At 38.9% G+C, this 20,759-nt stretch overlaps 1 pseudogene; it reads left to right on the top strand.

Moving 5' to 3' along the window:
- The first annotated feature begins 5,192 nt into the window (after window positions 1-5,192).
- LOC107567132 (ADAMTS-like protein 2) lies at window positions 5,193-20,759 on the top strand (annotated as a pseudogene).

Below are 20,759 nucleotides of genomic sequence, written 5' to 3'. Positions count from 1 at the left end.
TCTGACTCAAATAAAAGGCCTTAGGATTTCTGGAAAAGTTGAAAGGACTTAAGAGATTGTCTGGTTGTTTCAAACCGCCAGATCTTTTGGAGAAGCGACCAAGAGAGACTGAAGGGGCAACTCTCACACACTCCTCTAGAGGATCTTTAAAGTTTAAAGGACTCAGAGGGGTCCGTATGCGCACAGTCATCAGAACAGCAGCTGTCTGCGTGAGGACTGGGAGAGGCTGCAATCACATGGCACGCTTCTGTCACACATGTTTGGGATTGTAGAACAACAGCGGCGGGACAAAAGTGAAGCCATTTATGGTGAACTTCACAATCTATGGAGTCAATGCTGAGTCAAAGTGTTTCCACAGAAAAAGAAATCCTAGCGTGCCATTGGGCGCACAGAGAATTTTTTTTAATGGATTTTCTTATACTGGTCAGTCTGGACGGCAATGTGTTGAGTCTCAGACATCAAGTTTCTCATGGGTGAATCGATCCTCCGCAGTGGCTGTAGAAACAACTGTCTTTATTGGGTTATTGACATTGGCCTTGCGAAAGCACCTGTATGCGTCATTGCAAATCTGTGTTTGACGTGAATGTGGTTCTGAGGGTAGAAAAATGTGAATGGTTAAGGTGAGGTGTAGGCTTAGGATGTTGTGTTAGAGACCGGTGAGTCTTGTGTAGACCCATACCAGACGTACAGATAGACCAGGAGCCTATTAAATGAGTGAAGGGAACCCGAGAACAAATTCTCACTTTGTACTGGTCACATTTCATGTGGTCAAAATATGTCTTTTATATCTGTTAAATCTCTTATTTTATGCCGCTGAAACATTTTAGCATCTAAAAAGTCCATATTTACATTCCAAAGTCGGCAATTTAGTTGGCAGAAACTTCTCCACGCATCAGATGATCTGCATCAGCATCTTTAATTCAGAGTAAATGGCAGAAAAGAAAAAAAAACAGATTTCAATGACACGTTCAATCTAAATCAATAGGAAACAGATGTGACTTAGTGATGTTTCTCTAATTTAAACTTGTGTTATTGAAATTTAGCGCATTAAATGACAGCAAGATGAACTGGGAATGCTTGTGTACTTTATTTATCCTACATAACGCAAAGGCATGTCCGTCGTCTTATTTCTGTATCCTGTGGCTTTTTTGATGTGGCTTTAACGACTTTCTAAATAAGACTTCACACAGTTCACAACAGTGAGGAAAGTCCTTATTTTGTTATTTTGAACACGAGGGAGAGTCTTGCTATGGAGTTTGTGGCCGGTCAGTCACAGCTGTTCTTCTCTCAGCTGTTGCACCTGCGAGAGGAACACAAAGGGTGCAGTGTGCTGAGTGTTCCTCACGCCCGACATTCTCTAAGTGACTGTAACGTGATTCTCCAAGACACCAGAGAGATTGCAAACCTCACATACTTAGAGACGAGTCCACTTTCTTGACCTGTCCTGGAATGGCTAAGGAATGAGGAGTCACATTTGGGGTCACGTGCTGAAAGTGCACACATCACTGCTTTCACTCGTCCATCTCACTGTGGCCACATTCTTGTGTAGCACAGCTACTGAATTTGGCCTTAGTCAAATTAGTTTATAGTCATAAAGTTTGTCAAATGCAGAATTCTAAATTGTAGGGCTTTCTGTGACATTCTGGCACAACTCATCTGAATCCCTAGATGAGAACTTCTGGTCTAAGGCATGTGCATTTTTGAACGGAATATACACTGCTGACTTAAAAATCTGTATGTTATCTTTATCAGCTGACTGAAATGAGAGCCTGAGAAAATGATCATTATTCACTATCGGAAAAACAATAAAGCAAGCATTTATTTTACTGATGTCTCAACAGTTTCTTCCAGACGTTTACAGTTTTCTGCAGCATTATCCATATTAAACATAGGACCAAAACTAATAAATATAATACAACATTTTTTGAAATTAAAATATCATGTCTATTATGTTTTTCCCCTGAAAATAAGAAAAAGCAAATACAGAATTTTTCTTTGCCTCTGTTCAACCCTGTTATACTGTTACATTTACCCCTCATTTAAAATAAAGGTTTAACCTTCCAAAAATTACAAGAATGAATAAATAAATAAATACAAATTAATAAGCTAAAAAAATGCTTGGTACAAAGCACAATAATATTAATAGTAATGATGCAATGATATATTGCCATGGCTGATATTAGGTTATTTAGCCCTTCAACTTTGAAAACATTGTAACTACAAAACATTTTGTTTGTAACAGGGTTTGCACAAAATGTGTTTGAAATTCCATACCAGAATGGAGCCAGACCGAAAACAATGCCTAAATAGCTAAGTGTATTTGACTTTTGGTTAACATTAACATTTAATTGGTTAACATCCTAATGGACAACAACGGTTTCAGAGAAAGTTTCTTTGATGTTGATTAAAGATTATGATTATTACTATTATTTCTTTGGAATAACCATTGGTGAATAATTCAAAAACAGAGTAGGAGCGTGCATTAAAAATATACATGACCAAAATATTTTCCTTAATAGCATGAACCAACTGCTAGAAAGTAGTTTTGTTTGTTTATTTAATGTAATGCAGGTTTGTTTATTTCCCCATATCTGCCTCGCTTACAATCAGTTTGCATAGCAGAGCTGATTCATTGTTCCAAAATAGACACTGCAGAATTAGGCTCTAATAACATGCCTGTCGTGTAAGAAGAACATTTGTTTGGTCTATGAATGTAGTAAATGCATTCATGTGTGGTACATTAGACAGCTAGTTAAAGAGCAATACATGTTTTTTTGTCTATACATTTCCAACGTTTTTTTTTTTATCCACAAAATACACTTGATTTTCTCTGACATACAAGGAGTGTTTTTCATTCCCTAGTTTAGACTGAAGGAAAATTTCTATTTGTTTATAACAATCAATATGCATTTTCACAGCCATTCACCTTAGAAGTATTGAAGAATTTCTCTCCTTCTCTGTGTCACACACACAGACCTTCCCTGTGTTTTCTACCTTATAATTTTAGGCTTTTAAAAAGCGACCATTCCTCCAGACTTCCAGACTGTGCAAATCTCCTGAAGTATGTCTATCACCATACAAATATGTGGTTGAGAGGAGTGTTTGATTGAGCTTTAAGTGTAGCGAAGCATCCCTAATGTACAGAGCAGACAGGCAACGAAGAGAACATGTGGTCTATAAATGTACACGTCACACAGGCATGGTGGTCTCAACTATCTGCCTGTGCTGCCCAAGCCTTTTTCTCCATCCATCACTCTCTTCCTCACACTCGTGTGAGTGTTTTATTACACTGCAAAGCATCACTTTCTGAATCTGTTTTATTTTGCAATAATAATAATAATCATACATAAAACAAGATAAATTTATTTGAGAAGATAAGATAGTGTCATTTTTTAATTTTCATTTTAAGCTGGAACCACATACAATTTAGTTAGGTTCATAATTATTTATATATTATTACAAAAATTCATTCATTTAATATTTATATAAAATAGAATGAACAAAAAATTAAGTTTATTTATTTATTTATTCATCATTTATGTTTGTATTTTTTTAAATATAGTGATATAAATAGTTTATTCATATCATTATATGTACACATTTAATTAATTTTAGGAGACAGCCCAGGGGCCTTCTAGACGTGGCTCGGGAAGCCTGGGAAAACCAACCCGCCCCACTTCGTAGCCTCGTCGAGCACGTGCGGGAGATGCGGGAAAGGATAGACCGGGTCATGCCACTGGTTAAGGAACATCTCGTGACCGCCCAGCGCGCCCAGCAACGGTTGTACGACCGGCCCGCCCAGGCCCGGGAGTTCCAGCCGGGAGATCGAGTGGTAGTACTGGTCCCGACAGCTGCGTGCAAGTTTCTGGTGACCTGGCAGGGGCCCTACACCGTAGTGGAATGGATGGGACCGGTGACGTACTGGGTGCGGCAACTGGGCCGCCGACGGACGGAGCAAATCTACCACGTCGACTTGCTGGGAAACCCGTACAGGCCTTCTTGGACTCCGGCAGTTCAGTCACCCTCGTACAACCATCCCTGGTACGACCCAGGCCCGAGCAGAAATCCCAGTTACCGCTGATGTGTGTGTGCACGGAGACACCCGCTATGTACCAGCCTCTTGCTAAAAAAGTGGGTTCCCTGGCCCGAGCAACTGGCCACGCTAGCCCATACCGGGCCTCCGGTAGTGGACATGGAACCGCAGCTGTCGGCGACCCAGAAAACGGAGCTTGAGGCCCTGGTCGGTCAGTTCCGGGATGTGTTCAGTGAGACCCTGGGTAGAACCACCGTCATCGAGCACGAGGTCCGCACACCACCCGGAGTCGTAGTCCGGCAGCGGCCCTACCGGATACCGGAAGCTCGCCGGCCAGCTCTGATTGTTCACAGACTCCGAAGGCACCCTGGGAGAGGGATCTGCACCACGGCACTTCACCCCACGAGCACCACGCTGAGACGGGCACCGAGCACCATTCCTCAGAGCACGTGTGATCAGTGTGTGGGCAATAAAACCCTCCGGGGCTCTCTTTCGATCAGTACCGAGTCTGTTCTCATTCACCCCGCGACAATGTATAGAAATGCGTATGTATTAAAATACAATGAACACAAAATAAAAACAAACGTTTATAAGGCTTAATAGTTTATTGCTTAATAGTTTATACTTGTCTTTTTTTGGATACACATTCACACATATATATATACATTCATATATGTGTGTGTCCACAAGTACAACATAAGAGTACACACATCTCTCCCCCCCCCCTTTTGTAGTGTGTGTTTTTAATTTTTTCAGTTCTCTGTTTCTTATTGGTTTGCCTGGTCACCATTTAATTTTCTTTTCAGAGCCACTAATCTCCATCTTTTTTGTACTCATTGTTGTCATTAGGATTGTTATCAGTACTCCCATTAAGTGCTCTTATACTGTGGCCTGTGGTACCGATGGGTCTCAGTAGTGGGACATGCAAGGTATTACTGCACAGCGTGAAACACAAGAGAGGATGTTCTGGCTTAGACAAAGTGTGTGTGTGTGTGTGGAGGGTGAATGGACTGATGTGATGAGGAGGGGTACAGTGGGGGCTTCTCTGTGGGAAATGACAATTTCCTCCCTGTCTGTCTGTGAGCGGAGACCAGTAGACAGCAGCTTGGCTGAGTCTGTGGCACTGTGGCTCCGCTCCACCACACCGCAGCGGCAGCCCATGAGCTTGGCACCAGCCGGGAAAGTGTTTTCACGTAGGCGTTCCCAAACGCTGCCACTCTCTTCCTGCTGGGACTGAAGGAAAGAAAGCGGGAGGGAGGAGGAGAGGAAGGGAGGAAGGGGGAGAGGAGGGATGCAGGAGCACACCTTACCCTCTTTAGAAGGCACATCCTCAGAGCACACCATTAGAAACCACCACTGCACCACCACCAGCACCACCCACACTGTCCAAGCAGCACTCAGCTCCAACACTGCCCCTGGACTGCAGGTAAGGGCAAATAATTACTGTGGGACTGACTGTGTGTGTTAGTGTGTCCATTTTGCTGAATCGTGCCGAATGTTTTGGGAAAGAGTATTGGAAGCCAAGCAGACTAGACACTTGTTCCACAAACCCAAACAAACAGTGTTAACTGCTCTGCTGAAGCAAAGAGCTGGATTAAAGTGACAGTAATAGTCACCTGGGGGGGGGGGGGTTATTCTTTGGTTCCAGCAGCAGAGAACAGCTGATACTTGCTTTAAATACAAAGTAGAAAATGTTCTTGGTACATTTATTTAATAATAACTTCTGTATAAATACATAGAAAGGGTGCTTTGCAGCAGTGGTGTGCACAGACCTCCAGAGGGGCAGGGGAGAAGTGGCGTGGTGGGGGTGCTTTGCAGTGAGGCCATACTGTTGGTTATTAAAAGTTATACGTATGTTAATATATATAGTTAGCTATATTAAGTCATGTTTTGAAGTGTCCACTTGAAAAGTCCCAAGAAAATGAATGTGTGGTTTTGACAAGGTAAGTCAAGAGGAAATTGAATTTCATATTAATCTTAAAAATTGCTACTCACCTAAATAAATCACCATGGATGATAAATGGAAGAGGAGAACCACAAGAAATCAGCGAGCAGTTCAAGTGTGGACAGGAGTCAAAGCAACTAAATGAGAAAGATGGTGCCTCTAGAAAGTAAAGAGCCCCGCATATGACATGCGAAAAATAAAGAGATATTTTGGCAATGAATTAAGAATTTGTTCCTCCGTTTTAATTAATTTGTGGCCACTTTGTATAATTTTGTTCCCTTGTTTTAATTAAGATATTGTTATTGTTAAGATATTGTGGCCATGAATTAAGAATTATTTCTCATGATTTAAATTATTTAAAACAAGGGAATGAAATTGTACAAAGTGGCCATGATTTAACTAAAAAGGAGGAATGAATTCTTAATTCATCGCCATGGGATCTATTTTTTCTTTTGCATGTCATGTGCGGGGCTCTGGAAGCAAGTTAAACAATTCTAAAGTAAGTTTTCTATTTCATCTATTTACTTCTTTGTGATAATGAATGTACATTATCTTGATTACTTTTAAATTATTTTATAATTTGATGTATAGTCTCCAAAAATTACTGTCCATTACAATATACAAAACAATTTGCTTAGCAACAAGATGAGCACTGTAAAAGTATTACAGTAATGTAAACACTTACGTTTTCCAAGGTCATATTCACTAGAGTTGATAACTATCTGCATTTGTTTGAAACCATAAAGAGTGAGTCTGTGGTGTGATACCACAGACATGAAAGTTAGCCAGAAAATTGGAATGATATATAGTATTGCCATGGATGAGGTGAATTACACCTGAAGTAAAATGATTTATTTATTTATTTTTTTCTATTTGGAGCGCTACAATTTTTCTTAAATTTGACTTGAATATTAGGAAATATCTGACTGCTAATGCAATTAACCAATCAGAATCAAGTATTCCAGACAGCTGTGTAATCCAGAGAGCAACTAAGGATTCTGGTGTCAGCTACATCTATTTATTTTAGCGATTTTAGTTCATTATGCATTTGATGTTGCTTGGTAAACTGTAAAAAAAAATCTAAGTAAATAAAACAAAGATTATTGATGTATGTTTTACAAGAAAATACATATTTCTGGTTACTTGCCATATCTTTGTAATTGTGAAATTTACTAGCAATTTCTGAGTGAAAATTGGTTTGTAGCGCAAATAGTTTACAGTTTATTGCACGTTATTTTTCTAATTTACCTATAATAAATACTAATAAATCAGCAGACTCAAACATTCATGGGAAACAGCTTTTTTCCACATTAAAAAATAAGGTAGATAAAGGTATGAAAGTAATATCAGTTATAATATCAGTAGTATCAATATAGGATGAGTCAGAAAAATGTCTAAATGAATAAGGTAAAGGATCAAATCCATAGCTTGAAATCCCTTTGACAGATAAAAGTATCTGCCAAATTCATAAATGTAAATTTAATGTTTTTTTTATTGATTATCTGCTCTCAATTTTTCAGTTTCATCTGGATAAATTTGTGTTATGACACTGGTTTCTCAGCGCTTGCATGCTTGACCTCGTCTTAACTGTCCTCCTGCTGTGGGTTTGTATCCTTCACCTGTTTGGTAGGAAGCTGCAACACTGATTTTCCACTTGAAGGCGGTGGACATGAGAAGTCTGCAGAGAACTGAGGAATCCTTGCGTCTGGTCCCTGTGACCAGAAGCTCTTCCAGTGAAAGATGAGTCTGCTTCCAGCTCATAGACAGGGCATGCGCCCCCAAATGGGGAACGGCCCTGCGGTCTTTCTGTCTGCTGCCAGGGAAAGAAAAACACCCCTCTTTCCTTGAGCGGAGGCCCCAGGGGAGGGGGGAAGGGGGCTAGCCTGTGTTTACTCTCTTTCGTGGTCTGGGTAGCTCAGAAGAGTAAGGTCTGTCTCGCCCGTAACAGCCTTGCTGCGTGGTCTGTTGGAGACGAGTGTTTGGCGAGCTGGCAGTGCTCCAGCTGCATGTGTCTAGGGTGGATAATGAAGTCCAGGTGCTCCAGTTGGTAGTTTAAGACACCTGTCACCAATATTTAGTGCCAGGAAAAAGCCAGACTGCAAACAGAGTGAGACAATCAGTTTGCTTACTTTAAAGGAGCCTACCTAATTGGAGGTGCAGGTCTGATGAGGAGACATGAGATGCAGGAGAACTGGAGAACTTTGTGTGATTTGGTGATTTTTTTAATGGTGGTTATATATTTGAATGCAGCTATGTGCATGTAAGTTGTTGCATCACTGGTCACTTGAAATACAAGCTAGAGAATCTCATACTTTCTGTCACTGTATTTCATGTGTTCCTGGCAACAAAAATGTCATGCCCATGCAAACTAATATTTTTTAAGCCAAGTGTATTTTCAGTGCAAAAAAATTGCTATTTGTAAAATTTTTGCTTCACCCAAATCAAAAAAGCATCTACTCGCCTCATTTAACTTGAAACAAACAATATATGAAAGACTTAATTTTTGTCAAGTCAAAAGAGATATTTAGCAAAATGTCCTCTTTTTTATACATCAAAGTAAATAGTGTCAAACTCAACAGCAATTTAGCTTGGTTTAATAAAAAAAATGCATCTAAAAAGAACAGGATTTTCACCTAATTTTCTTTGGTCGTGTCTTATCTACACTCTTAAAAATAAAGGTTTCTATAGTATAGTCTACACTCACTGTCATCCATTCAAAGATATCCTTAGAACATGACATGAACTGAAGCTCCCTTGTGCTTATATCTGTAAAGAACTACCATAATCATACCTCTTTTCAGAGAGATTATTCAGTTTCTTTTCTCCAAATATTCATTCCCTACAGGATGAGGATCTGGTCAAGGGCCCAGTATGTGGAGAGCAGTCTGGTGCTGCTTGGTCTTGTAACGCTGGCTCTGTCTCTGGGTAATCTCTCAAGTAGAGGACAGGTTTGTAAATTTGTTTTTTTTATTTTTTATTTTTATGATAAATCAAAACCCACTTCTCATTAGATTTATGTTAACAAGAAACACTGTTTTTTTGCGGTATATATTGCAATACTCTATTTCAAAGATTAAAAATATAAGAAATGTTATAGCATGCTCTTAGCATAGATGTTGGCCTCCGATGTTGATTTTCTAAATGAACTCTTTATTTGCCAAAGGAAGAGGGTGTTGCCTCTAACAGTCTAGAGGACGGGCTGGAAGTGATCACCTACTGGTGGGGAGAGTGGACAAAATGGACCGCCTGCACTCGTACCTGTGGAGGAGGAGTCATGTCACAGGAGAGACACTGTCTACAGCAAAGGTCAGAGGCTTTCACACAAAACATTCGCTGCACATATTACATTTTCTAATACATTTTCTAAAGCTATTATAAAAACAATCTGTTACTGTATACAATGGCGGTAAGATTTAACTGCAAGATAAATTTGATATGAGAAATGTTTGCACAAGGTTTCGTTGACACCACTCCACCTGCAAAACACAGCAATATGCTTGCTAGTTAGTATGAAATCCCCATTCCACCACATAACAAAAAATTCATGCTTTAGTAAGTAATTATGAAAAGGTAAAATTATGAGATAAATAGTCAAAATTCTGACATATTAAGTCATAATTAGGAGAAAAAAAGTCACATTTATGACATACTTAGTAAATTATGAGATAAAAATTTTGTAATTATCAAAACATGAACAGTCATTTTTGTGACATGCTGTACAAAGACATAATTATGAGATAAAAAGTCATAATTATATAAAGTTTAAATTAAATAAATATAAGATAAAAATTCTTATTTATGACATACTAAGTCATAACTATGATATAAAATGTCCAATTTATGGCATACTAAATCATATTGTGAGATACTTATAATTTACTTACTTAATAATTATGACAAAAATGTCACTTATGTCATACTTGTATCCAACTTTTTTTTTTAATTTTGACTTCTTATCTCAGAATTTCAACTTTTTATGTCATCATTATGATTTATTCTAGCATGATTTTTTTGGGCTTCCATACAGTAAGTTAGCCCACTCAAATTCAATGTTTTTGTACCACTTTTCTATTACATTCTGAAAAAAATTGTGAGATACTTATAATTTACTTACTTAATAATTATGACAAAAATGTCACTTATGTCATACTTGTATCCAACTTTTTTTTTTAATTTTGACTTCTTATCTCAGAATTTCAACTTTTTATGTCATCATTATGATTTATTCTAGCATGATTTTTTTGGCCTTCCATACAGTAAGTTAGCCCACTCAAATTCAATGTTTTTGTACCACTTTTCTATTACATTCTGAAAAAAATCTTCCTTGAACCAATTCTAATTCTTCAACATAAATTATTTTATTAGGTATCGGGAAAAACATTTGTGAGTGTAATAAATGTCCTGTTGTATTCTAAACTAAAACTATTTCTTCCAAAGAAAGAAAACAACAATCGGTAAAGACAACATGACGTGCACAGGCAATGCAAAAAAGTATCATCTCTGCAATGCAAAGGTCAGCTCACAGTATCTGTCTTTCCTTTCCTCACTCACACACACACACACACACACACACACACACCACACACACAGTGCATTTGGACAGTCCAACAGAAATGCATCCCAGATGCCTGACTTGACAACGAGCCTCACGTTCCACTCCACCTGAGGCTTACTATTTATGCATGCATAATTTGCTCTGCTCTCGATGGTGCCTCTGTAGAAGGTGCACATGATGGGGGCCGGGGCTCTGGCTCTTCTCAGTTTGCGGAGGAAGTAGAGATGCTGCTGTGCTTTCTTGGCCAGTGCTGCGGTGTTGTCAGTCCAGGAGAGATCCTCTGTGATGTGCACACCCAGGAACTTGGTGCTGCTCACCCTCTCCACAGTCACACCATTGACGGTCAGAGGAGCATGCTGAGTGCGCACTCTCCTGAAGTCAACAACAATCTCCTTCGTCTTCTCCACATTCAGAGAGAGATTGTTGTCACTGCACCACCCGGCCAGGCGGCTCACCTCGCTCCTGTAGTTTGTCTCATCTCTGTTGCTAATGAGACCCACTACAGTCGTGTCATCCGCAAACTTGATAAGGAGGTTGGAGTTGTGTGACAGTGTGCAGTTAGTCCGTTTTAATATCTATTGCAACCAAATAGACTGTAAAGCAAGATTCCGTTATGTTCAACTGAATGTCTTTCTGTGAATTACAGGAATGTCCTTCTACGGGAAGGAGCTTCAGAGAAGAGCAGTGCTGGTCATTCAACTCTCAGGTTTACAATGGAAAAAATTACCACTGGAAACCTCTCTATCCCGGTATTAACGGTTTTATTTAATGAAGCTGTGCTGTGAAGGTATCATTTACATTAAAACAATGAACTCTGTTTATATTCCTGTAGATGACTACGTTCATATCTCCAGCAATCCATGTGACTTGCACTGCACCACCTCTGATGGTCAAAGACAGTTGATGGTACCTGCACGTGATGGAACGTCTTGCAAGTACAGCAACTACAGGGGCGTGTGTGTAAACGGGAGATGTGAAGTAAGTAGCTTATATTGCTATAAGATCTATCCTCGTATGACTTTTCTCAGGCATGTGATCTAAACTTATAAGCTGATGTGTAACTTTGCAGCCCATTGGATGTGATGGTGTCCTCTTCTCCCCCAACACTTTGGATAAGTGCGGTGTATGTCAGGGAGATGGGAGCAGCTGCACTCGTATTACTGGGAACTTTCGCCGGGGGGCTTCTAGTTTAGGTAATGTCAGTTTAGTAGAATGGCATTCATATTCAATGGTTCTTAGTAAATTCATCAAGGAACCAGAATTCTAATTAAGTGAACTTTCTTCGAAGGCTATTCTTTCATAACTCAAATCCCAGAAGGATCATGGGACATCCAGATTATAGAGAGGAAGAAGTCTGCAGATATCCTGGGTGAGCAAACCTTTGAACGGCTTACACTGTGTTTTAGACTTTCAGAGTATGACCATACTTAATATTTCATCTGCAATATCAAGCATTTTCCATGACATGGGGCACAAATCTGTGCATTGAAACCCACAATAATTGCCCTTGTAATCAGTGTTATTGTTGATAGTTGAAGTACTAAAATAACTAAACTGAAAAAAAAAATTAAAGCTAAATAGAAATAAAAAACAAAAACAAAAAAGGACATAAAAACTGACTAAAATAATGAACTAACATTAAATGAAAACTGAAAACAAAAAAATAGAAGCTAATTCAAAGTATATATACAAAACACAGGCTTTATCTACATGCTTGACATTTACCAATGATGGTTGGTTCATGAACGATTTGTGACAAATTAATAATTTATGTTTCTCATAGTTTATCTTTGGCTGCATTCAAATGATTTTGTAATTGGGAATATTTTTTTGATCAAAGATTGCATTGGTGGATGTATTTGGGGGAATTTGGCTATTGAATATGTAATTTGTATTGTAAATATGTATTTTAACTCTGCTCAAATGAAAGAAATGACTTGAATAAAGATTAGTTCATTTTGCTGAATGAGAGCAGACGAGTGAATCAATAAAATCATCCAATCTTCCCATCACTATATCTCACCCTTGTTATTTTCCAGCGGTGACTGACCAAGCAGGAAACTTTTTCTTCAATGGTGCATATAAAGTGGACACCCCTCAGAACTTCCATGCAGCAGGGACCATTTTCAAATACCGGCGGCCTACTGATGTGTATGAGACGGGGATCGAGTACATCGTGGCAAAAGGGCCCATCGATCAGCCCATCAATGTTCTGGTACTGTAGCCGTGGTCCTCTCTTCGCCGCCAAGGGCTCATGGGTAATCTCACTGGCTGGCTAACCATGGCTTTGACTTAGTGCAGGCCAAAGGTCTAATGGTTCACTCTGCATAATATTCTGATGCATTGTCCCAGGAAGAATGACTCAAGTATTTCACTTAAATCTGGGTTTATCGGACGAATGTAGGATGAAAAGTGAAATATTGTATTCTGGACATTTTTCAACCTCGGTGCCCTTTTATTGCCATGATTTTGTGCACCATAAATATTAACTCTGGGAAAGAGTAGTCCAGAATGTTTGTTTCCCATCAAGTGTAAAATTAGATATTATCATAACATATTTATCTTAATTGTCTCTTAATAGACATGTCACTGTCGTTTCTCTCAAAGGTCTGGAACCAAAACGGCCAAAATCCTTATATCACCTACGAGTACACAGTGATGAGGGACTCTATGGCTTCTGTGTCCCAGCCCCCCATTTACACAGGCCCCCAAGGAGGATCCAGTCTGGTGTCTGTGGAGATTGGGAGTGTTTTGCACCATAATGAGAGCATACATGATAAGACAGTCCCTGAGATGGAGGGAAACCAGGTACAGACCACTGGACCACGGGCTGTGGAAGGACAAAAGCCTGGCCAGGAAACGAATGAAGTGTATGAGACGGCGAATATTAATTGTGAGCAGGATGCTAACACACAAGTCCAGTATACAGGTAAATATCCGTTTTTGTCTATACATCTGCTCTGTTTTGTCAATACATTTCTGGAAAAAGTACCTTAATGTAGCTCCAATAATTTAATTTATTGGCATTATTGGGTTTCATATCATGAGGAATCAAATTTGAGATTGTATTAAATGTTTTTATGTAAATATATTAAAATGGAATAAATCTAATAGATCTAAACTAGAACTATATAATTCTATTATTTATATATTTTTAATTCAAGGCTGTTAGGCTTTGAATTCAAATTGAATGATTCTGCTCAATTAGCTTAAAGGTTATGATGAATAATGAAGATAATACAATTATTAAATTTTCTTAAAGATATAAATATAAAAGACAATTAGGGGGAAAAAACACCAAATATAGTACCTTCATTTATTCCTATTTTCAGCATCATTACTCCAGTCTTCAGTGTCACATGATCCTTCAGAAATCATTCTAATATGCTGATTTGCTGCTCAAGAAACATAGTTTATTATTATCAGTGTTGAAAACTGCTTTGCATTGTTGCTTAATATTTTTGTGGAAACCGTGATTCATTTTGCAGGATATTTGACAGGATATTTTTGCTGAATAAAAAGTAATTTAATAATATATCAGATGATGTATCATCATCATGTACGTACTCAACTCATCTCTAAATATGGTACAATTTACCAGGAAATGCACATTATTCCTAAGGGGTCATCTTCCCATGTCATACCCTACCTGTTAAACAAATTAAACAATGAAAGAGGACTTAAACAATAAAAAAAGTTTACTGTGACCTTTTTATTAAAGGAAAAAAAAACTAATTTTTGCCACCATATGCTTTCACTGTATCTGAAGTAAGTGGAGAGTAGACAACACAGAGAGAGTGCATGGCTCACTGGGCAATAATCATTGAGTTAAAAGGCCTCTTTCCACTGGCCCTATGGAGTTCTTTATAATACATCAGCCAAAACAAAGATTAGCTAGAAAGGGTGAAAAATGCCTGACATTTTCCCTCCACCGAAGTTATAAAATTACGGCCATTCGTGTTTGCTGTCTCTCTGACATTAATGATTATAAATGAGGTTGGGTGTCCTGATGAAGGCTGTGCCCCTGTATTGCATTATAGTCTATGATACAACCTTACCCTTTGAATTTCGGAACTATATAGAGCATTCACAACAAAAATTTAGTTGTAATCTTAAATGAGTTGCTATGATTGCAGTGATCTGCAGGGATCCGTTTAAAACCCAGACTTTGTTTTGGTTTGGTACTGAGCACGTTTTTAGGATCTATTTCAGATGTACCTTAACAGGTACAGCTCTCAAGCAAAATTAATTTATTCTTCAGAGAATAAATTATTCTATCTTTTCTTTAATGAATCAAACCTTCTTTGTTTTAAAAGAGGGGAACTGCAGCTGGCCCAGTGGAGTAGGAGCCCCTGGTGTAGCACCTGCTACACCAGGCAGACCTGCAGAGGACATAGTAAACTCTGAAAACCTCATCTGGAGAGTGCTGCTGGGAGAGCGGATTGGCTCTGATGGTGTCCTTGTCAACATCTCGACCAATCAGCTTCTTACTCATAGAGATGGCTTGTCCTCTGAAGGCCCTCTGGAGTTAGACTACAGCAGTCTTGAGCAAGCGGGTCTTAATGGCTCACTGCTTGAGTTCACCCTTGGGCACCGGCGAAATGACACGGGGGACTTCCTGCTCCTAAACAGAACTGTTACGTCCCTTTTACGCAATCGCAGCAATCGCACCAGGTAAACGTGATCATGTACGTGTCGAGTAAGTTTGGGGTTGGTAAGATTTTTGTCTTATCTATCTTGTGCTTACCAAGGCATTCATTTGGTCAAAAACGCAGTACATTTTCTGAAATACCATTACAATTCAAATAACTGTTTTCTATTTTCATATATTGTAAAATTACATTTATTCCTATGATGTGAAGCAGAATTTTTTAAAAGTCATTTCTCCAGTTTTCACTGTCACATGATCCTTCAGAAATCTTTGGTGCTCAAGAAACATTTCTTATTATTATCAGTGTTGACAACACTGTTTATAGTGCTACCTAATATTTTTGTAGAAACTGTGATATTTATTTCAGTATCTTTTGATCAATACAAGGATCAGAAGATAATAATAATTTAATTATTTAATTTAATAATATTAATTTGAAATATAAATCTTTTGTAACATTATAAATGTCTTTACTTGGATCAACTTAATGCATCCTTGCTGAATAAAAGTATTAATTTTCTTTCAAAAAATCTTTTTGACCCCAAACTTTTGAACTGTGTTGTATTTTATAATAATTATTTTATTTGTAATATTTTAATAATTCAATAAAAAAAAACGGTCAATAGGCTTTAATTATATCACAATTAAGCATAATGTGCTACTTTCTGGTCAGTGGTGTTAATGAGAGGCGCATTCTCATTCTAGAGGGCATTTGATTGGATACAATTCTGTGTAATGCAGGATGAGTCATCAAAACTCCAATTCTAACATCAAGATCATGCCAAAGTCTTCCATACAATGAACCAGTTGATATCTTTTTTCAGTTGGCTCTTTGAGCAGTTTCAAATGTTAGGAGTCTTAGCCCTCCACCCTGGCATGCCAAAGCTGTGCTGGACAGGCTCGGGTGGGACAGCCCTGCTCATGGGAGAATGGAATGTACTGCAGACTCAAGCTCTGGCTTGGTTTTTTTTGTTTGTTAATGTTCTCTGAGACATTCAAAGAGCGCCGAGGGGAGACGGCCAAGCAGAGACTGGCGGGATTGCATTCCATCATATTTATAATTCATGCTGGGTTCCCTCCGCCACGTCCAAACACTGCATTACCAGCCCCTCTGCCAGAGATCATAAAGAACATCTCATGAAATGCCCTTACTCATATCCGAAGCAGAAGAGAAAGATTCCAGGTGGGGAGAAGAAGAGAAGGCCTGAATGTAAGGAAGACGGACTTTCTGAGAAACATAATTCAAGATGTTTTGTTATTTGTGGGAAAAAAGTGCCATCGATCACTCAGGTACAGACTAAGCTTGTCGCATCAGATAAATCCCAGGAATTTATCACGAGGAACAAATTTTATTTGCTCCTGTCTGGTTGAGAGAATGTGCTGTTCTCCAGCCTTGACATTAAGGTAATGAGTGTGACCAGGAATGGTAAAAATGTCAGTGGTTTTATGACTGGAGTGTCAGTTGGTGTCTCGGCATCAACAAACGTGAACGGTCTGCCTAATATACAGTGCAGGTGGCTGAACTGTGGCCTAGTCTGAGATGCTCTGTTTTCTTTGCTGCAGGAATAACCAAAGACTCCTTCAGAAGAACAAACTGAGCACTGCTGACTTGTACCGCTGGAAGTTGTCCTCACAGGAGCCCTGCAGTGTGACCTGCTCAATAGGTAATCAAGGCATTGTAACTTAATAGTCACTGTGCATGCAAACATCCACACATAAACATTCCTCATAACCATGTTTGTTAATGTGGGGAGTCCTTTATACAATGATTTTTTTCCTCAAATAGGTGTGTCGAAATCACTTGCCATGTGTGTGCGGTATGATGGCATTGAAGTGGATGATGTTTATTGTGACGCTTTGACTCGACCAGAGCCAGTTCATGATTTCTGCATTGGCAGAGAATGCCAGCCCAGGTGCGTGTGCTGCAATTGACATACAGAAAACTCAGATGATCCAAAAACGTCATAAAGGCATCGTAAAATGAATCCGGATAAATCAAGTGGTTTAATTCAAGTCTCGTGAAGAGATATGACCGCTTCTTATGATGAACAGATTCAGTTTAGGCTTTTATTTACATCTAAACAATGATTGACACACATGCATAGCACATCACATATGGTAAACACAGAAGCTCAGTTGTGCGTGTGTAATACGTCAGAACCAGTGAGGATTGTTCTAGCATGTAACGTATGCATTTCGCTTTCGTGTTATTTTATGTATGTGTTTATATATGGGTTAGGGTTAGGGTTAGGGTTAGGCACAAAACTCTTACTGTGGTATTTATGTGTAGATGGGAGGCAAGCAGCTGGAGTGAGTGTTCTCGGACCTGTGGAGAAGGTTTCCAGTTTCGCCTCGTGCGTTGCTGGAAGATGCTGGCTCCCGGCCTAGACAGCTCAGTGTACAGTGACCTCTGTATAGAGGCACAACTAGAGCGCCCCCCAGAGCGCCGGTCCTGTAAAAGCCCCACTTGTGGCCCTCAGTGGGAGGTAGCTGAGTGGTCAGAGGTAGGTTAAGAGCACATTTAGTAAACTCTTCATTATAACCTCCATACACTGCAAATAAATAAATAAAAACAAATAAATAAAAACATTTTAATCAGTGTTTTTTCTTGTCCAGTAAAAATGCCCAAACATAATTTTAACAAGTTCAATTTATATGAGTAGCAAAACTGTGTAATATGAGAATTGTTTGTGTTGAATTAGGGCCTTACTGCATTGGCAGTTTTTTTTGTCTCATTTGAAGCATAAACAATAGATTTATTACATTTATTTTTAAAACAAGAGGAACAAAGCTACATTTTATATTGTTGTGTTGGTTGTATAGTGTCCAGCTAAATGTGGTCGCAGGGGTCTGATTACTCGAGAGGTCAGATGCTCAGATGAAACCCATGCATGTGATGAGGCAACTCGCCCAGCATCTACCAAAAACTGCTCCGGCCCTCCATGTGAGCGCCAATGGACAGCGTCTGAGTGGGGACCGGTGAGATGGGAACACTGTCACGATTTGAAATGCACACACGTTATCTTTGACAGTTTAAAAATCTGTAACACTGTTGGTGATGAGCGACAGCAACTGCGAAGTTGAGCAGAGTTTAACTCAGTGTTATTTTACTGTGTTATTTTATCATTAATATACTAATATAGTTTTTGTTCATATTTTAAATTTGATTTTATTTATATGCTTTTTTCACTTTGATTTACTTCTGCTCATCTTTATTTTATTTAAAGTAACAAATGTTATATATATAAAGTTTTAGTTTCATGTAAACTAACAGTTTAAGCATTGGAGCTCACAGCATCCGCTCTTGATACAGTGGAATCTCATTGGTCCAAAATCACTCTCCACATAACTTAAAGGGATTATCCACCCAAAAATGAGAATTCTGTTTAAACCCATATTTTTCTGCAAAAGACAAAACACAAAAGAAGATATTTTAAAGAAGTAAACAACATTGGAGTCCATTGACTTCCATTGAATGGGCAAAAAACATTTCTCAAAATATCTTATTTTGTGTTTCACAGAAGAAAGAAAGTCATACAGGTTTAGGACTAAATACATTATGACAAAATTGTAATTTTTGGGTGAATTTACCTATTAATATCCAATGTGATTCTGATTAGGTGTGATTGCATCACATCACTCCTTTTACTTTCAGTGTAGACCAACAAATGTGCCTGGTTAGGCTCTAATGTAAAGCATTTTATTTGAATAGTGACTGTCATAATAAGATCAGAGGCAAGACACATTTAACATTTCAAATGTTAAAAATGTTCTTCTTCAATTTCTACTCAGTGTTCAGGCATCTGTGGGCATGGAAAAACAGTGCGGCATGTGTACTGCAAAACACCAGAGGGCCGAGTGGTACCTGAGTCTCAGTGCTCACCTGAGAACAAACCTCTGGCCATTCACCCCTGTGGAGACAACGAATGCCCTCCACACTGGCTGGCCCAAGACTGGGAGAGGGTGAAGATGACACTTATGTTTGGAAAATGAATGATTTGTCAATATTTCTCCAGTAATCTTTGTCTTCTGCCTCCCAGTGCAACACGACATGTGGACGCGGTGTGAAAAGAAGGACCGTGCTGTGTGTCAGCATCACGGGTGGGAAGGTCCAGATCCACGAGGATGAGGAATGTGACGGCAGCAAGCGACCAGTAGACGAGGACACCTGCTTTGAGAGGCCTTGCTTCAAGTGGTACACAACACCATGGTCTGAGGTGAAACATTTAAACATGTATTCAATTTATGATGGTGATTTGTGTCTGTCAGACAGTTGCCCATGTAGGCAATTACAGTAAGCTAAGTGAGTTTACAGCTAATTTTCTTCTTGAGCCTCTCTCTCTCCAGTGAAGGTTCCCAAGTTCAAGTGTAACTGACTGTTCTTTCTCCTTGCTTGTACTAAACTGGGTTTCAGTGCACCAAGACTTGTGGTGTTGGTGTGCGAATGAGAGATGTGAAGTGTTATCAGGGAAGAGAGCTTGTTCGTGGATGCGACCCTTTGACCAAACCTGTTAACAAGCAGACCTGTGCACTCCAGCCCTGTCCCACCGAACCTCCAGGTGTGCCAAAGTTCTGTCATTATTTTCTCACTTTCACATTGTTTTAAATCTGTATGCTGTTATTTTTACAGTTATTTATAAATGCACTCCATTCTGTGTGATTTATAAGCGTTTTGAAAAGTGAGGACATCCCATAGGCGTAATGGTTTTTATACTGTACAGACCGTATATTCTATTGCCCTACACCAACCCTACCCCTAAACCTACCCCTTACAGGAAACTTTGTGCTATTTCAGATTTTCAATACACTCCATTCTGTGTGATTTATAAGTGTTTTGAAAAGTGGGTACATGGGGTAATGTCCTGAAAAGTCACCTTCTCCTTGTAATACCTATGTCATACCTTTGTCATTATACAAATTTATCCTCATTTGTCACAAAAACGCGCACACATTACACACACACACACATATAAACACACACACACAACACATATAGAAACATACACACACACATATATAAACACACACACACACATATATAAACACACACACACACACACACACATATATACATATAAACACACATATAAACATACACAACTATTTTATATACATAGATATCATTATTATAATATAGTTTCATTTTTGGTCTCAAGACTTGAGAGAACCAGTGTCAATTGGTGTCATATGTCATCATTATGCCTTTTGTCCAGTCCTTGTTATTGCATTTATTATATTTATAGTGTTATACATGTCTGGAGCAACATGGAGGTGATTCATGATGACATAATTTAAATTTTTGGGTTAACTATCCCTTAAATATGAAATATGCACCTTGAAGCATTGCCTTCTGACTGTAATTTTACATATTATAAAAACTAAATATGTGCTATAGATCCAGAGAAATCATAAATAACATGAATTTTAACTCCATCATTGCTTCACCAGATGAAAACTGCCAGGATCGTCCCACCACCAACTGCTCGCTGGCTCTGAGGGTGAATCTGTGCAGTCACTGGTATTACAGTAAGGCCTGTTGCCATTCTTGCCGTAATCTTCGAGCTTCCTAGCTCGT

The sequence above is a fragment of the Sinocyclocheilus grahami genome, unplaced genomic scaffold (assembly GCF_001515645.1).
Source record: "Sinocyclocheilus grahami isolate Dianchi unplaced genomic scaffold, SAMN03320097.WGS_v1.1 scaffold1130.1, whole genome shotgun sequence".
Classification (NCBI taxonomy): Eukaryota; Metazoa; Chordata; class Actinopteri; order Cypriniformes; family Cyprinidae; genus Sinocyclocheilus; species Sinocyclocheilus grahami.
The sequence above is the reverse complement of the archived record's forward strand: the minus strand, read 5'-3'. Positions and strand labels throughout refer to the sequence as shown.